Source organism: Austrofundulus limnaeus, unplaced genomic scaffold (assembly GCF_001266775.1).
Source record: "Austrofundulus limnaeus strain Quisiro unplaced genomic scaffold, Austrofundulus_limnaeus-1.0 Scaffold206, whole genome shotgun sequence".
In the NCBI taxonomy this organism is placed as follows: domain Eukaryota; kingdom Metazoa; phylum Chordata; class Actinopteri; order Cyprinodontiformes; family Rivulidae; genus Austrofundulus; species Austrofundulus limnaeus.
In genome coordinates, this window is record NW_013952608.1 from 139,013 (window position 1) to 142,265 (window position 3,253).

Consider the following 3,253-nt stretch of genomic DNA (forward strand, 5'->3'; position numbering starts at 1 on the left):
GGTGTCGACATGTTCCAACCAGAAAGGATTTAGACATCAGTCAAGGCCGTTGCCAGGGGAGATCCAGATTATTTAATCAGTTGTTTTGGGAACAGAAAGGACAGGCAGACAACAACAATTTTCCCTCTGCCTTAATGTCTGCTGGAACTCTCAAGGTGGAAAATCCAATCAGGCAAAATGGTGTGGACACATACCATCAAGCCGATTCATCAGCTTTTTCCAAGATGAATTCCATCGGGCCAGCAAAGTCCAGGGACCACAGCCGGCCCGCGACTCTCAATAAAACCGCTTGCAGACCGAGTCCAGCTTGCTCAAGGCACAATGTCCGAGTGCTGATAGAATACAGCCGTCCATCCAGTTGGTCAGTCAGCCAGAAAGTGCAAAGCCACCGAAGCTGTTTTGTAGAACACCAGGAGACCACCCAGCCAATCTGTAGAATCCAGTGATCAGAGTTGAAATGTATATCCAGAACAGAGAAGAACAGAGGTCCCACCTTTGACGTGTCCTCCCATGGAAGCAGAAAAATAAACTTTGTTCCAAAAATTTTATTGAGAGACCAGCTAACCAAGTCCATAAAAATAAAAATATCCATAATTTCTGGTTTCGGATGAAAAATGTAGAGAAGGCTCCAAGCAGCAAAGCAGGGAAAGACAAGGAAGGGCAGGAGAGAATGGAGAAGTGTCTTACTCCTTCAAGAGCAGAACAAAAAAAAAAACACCCACAAACAAACAAACTCCAAATCAACAACACTGCTGCCTTTGTTCCTTTACTGTCTGCCAGACATTTACACACCCTCTCCAGTTTCACCGCCACCTCCTGTTTCTTTGACTAATTCAGTGATTGGTCAGCTCTGTTACAGATGCAGATAAGCAAACTGAACACCTCGTATCACCCTGCAGCCCACATCGTGTTGCCATAAATTGCTCGTTCGTTTGAATACAAACACTTGTTGCAGCACCATGAGGGTGTGTGTGTGTGTGTGTGTTTGGGGGGGGGGCAAGCAGCTGGTCCACAAATGGCTATCTTCATATCTCTGTAGCTGTTTCACACCCTGCATCTGTTAACTTATCCATTACAGTCTCTCGCAGCTGCTCCTTTCTGTCCAAATTATGTTTTAAAATCTTTGGTAGTTTTTCCTTTTCATCTTTTCCTCATTTCACTTTGGCTTACAGAGGACCATTTCAGTATTCAAGGAGGAAAAAATGACAAAATGACACAGTTCCTCTTGTATAAGTGTTATTTAAGAGCTTCACTACAGCTCTCTACAAATCAATTTTTGTACGTGCTCAAAAAGTTGTTAGGATGGATAGAACGGTGCAAATATACCACAACTGAACGATTGTCTCTGAGCAAGAGAATAACGTGATCAAATAAGCCTCTAAGTCTCAAACCTAAATCCAAATAAATGACAACAAATGCTTGAAATGAAAGCTAAAACCAACAAAATGTATCAAATCAATGATCTTTTGAAGTGAGTTTTAGCAGAATAAAAGTTCTCTCCCTCTGTTCTAACTAAGAAAAATGATACAGAGACTTTTGTAACAGAAAATAATGAATGCTGCAGTTTAAACAATAAACATACCACCTCTAAAGATGTTTTTACATTGCTGTCTTGGAACATGAGACTGACTCAGCTCTAATATGTTTTTGGAAAAAGACACATCATTCATGGCATTTTATTCAAGACCCACCTCCACAAATAATAATAATTGTGTTAAACAGATGCATTTTACATGAAACATGTAACTTCTCATGTTAGTGTTGAAAAATTAAAAGAGCTACTAACTAAAATGAATGCTCCAGATAGCAGTCAACAGAAAATATTGGTTTGATTTGCAGAATATAAATGTGGACAAACAGCAATAACTGAACTTTGAGAGAACAAATGATCATAAACAAATCCTATTTTGGTGTCCAATTACTGTGTTCAAATATCGTTCTGGGTCTAAGCATATAAATCAATTATTTTATAACAAAATTTAGAATCCAATCTACTATATTAAGAATTAAATAAGACAAATCCAATTAATTTTTAAAACAGCTTTAGTATCCTCAGATGACAGGAGAAAATAGAAGAAAATATGAAAATCAGAAGATATGAACAGCGTAACAGAAAAACAGGAAATAAGACGTGGACAAGTTGAAGACAGAAGAGATTCAAGGGCAACTCCGTCACACAAAAAGTGTTCAGACACAGGTATATTTGTTGGTGCCCTTTCACAATAATAAAAAACACAAAGATTATGTGACTGGTCAAAAAGCTCCAGTTTTGTTTAATAAGTCCAAAAAAAAAAAAAACATTTGGATGTGTTAGCATGGATTTTTGGTAAATTTTTGTCTGGCTTTTGTGTGTTTTTCTCTCAACTGCGGAGCTCTCTGTGGTTGTTTTTCAAGGAGCAAATTATGATTCGAGATGAGACAAATGGTGTGATCAGCAAATGACATATTTTGGAGTTCATCCTGGGGTTACATTTCTTCAGTGGTGGGCACAGATAAATGATGTATTCACTTCATTACATTACACAAATTTCTTTCTAAACCGATAAAAAATATATATATACGGCAAAATTGGAACCACTGATATTTAATATTAACATCAAATTTACCATGTAGAAGTCAGTATATTGTATTAGTATACTTTGGTATTGTCATTCAACTAACCCACCTGAATAGGCAAGTTCCCCTTTCTCTTCATCTGACTAGACCTCTAGGTAACGGTTTCAGAATGATGGTCAATAACTAAATTTCAACACATATCAAACCAAACCTAAATGTGTAATTTAGCAATTCAATTCAATTCAATTCAATTCAATTCAATTCAATTCAAAAAATACTTTATTTATCTCAGAGGGAAATTAGGTGTGACAAACGTAAGTTAACCCAACTCATGTCCCTCATAAATCATTTATAGCATTTATATCTCTTTTAGATGTAAAACTTGAGAAAACAAAAACAAAATCACTGTGCATTGCATGCTGGACCATGATTTATCATAAAGCCAGGAGGAGAAGCTACAGCTGATAAACAGGAAAGCAGACATGGGAGGGGGTAGTTAAAGGTAGTTTGAAATAACAGTCTGAATTTGTGTTTTTTGCTGATTTAGTTCTTATATTTAAACACTTTTAACACAAAAAAACTATATGCCCCAGATTAAAGCAAAGATGCATGTTTTCATTTCACTTTTTAAATTTTCAAAACAAAATCAGGAAATCATCTCTGTAACTGAATGACATCACAGCTGCAAAGGATGCTG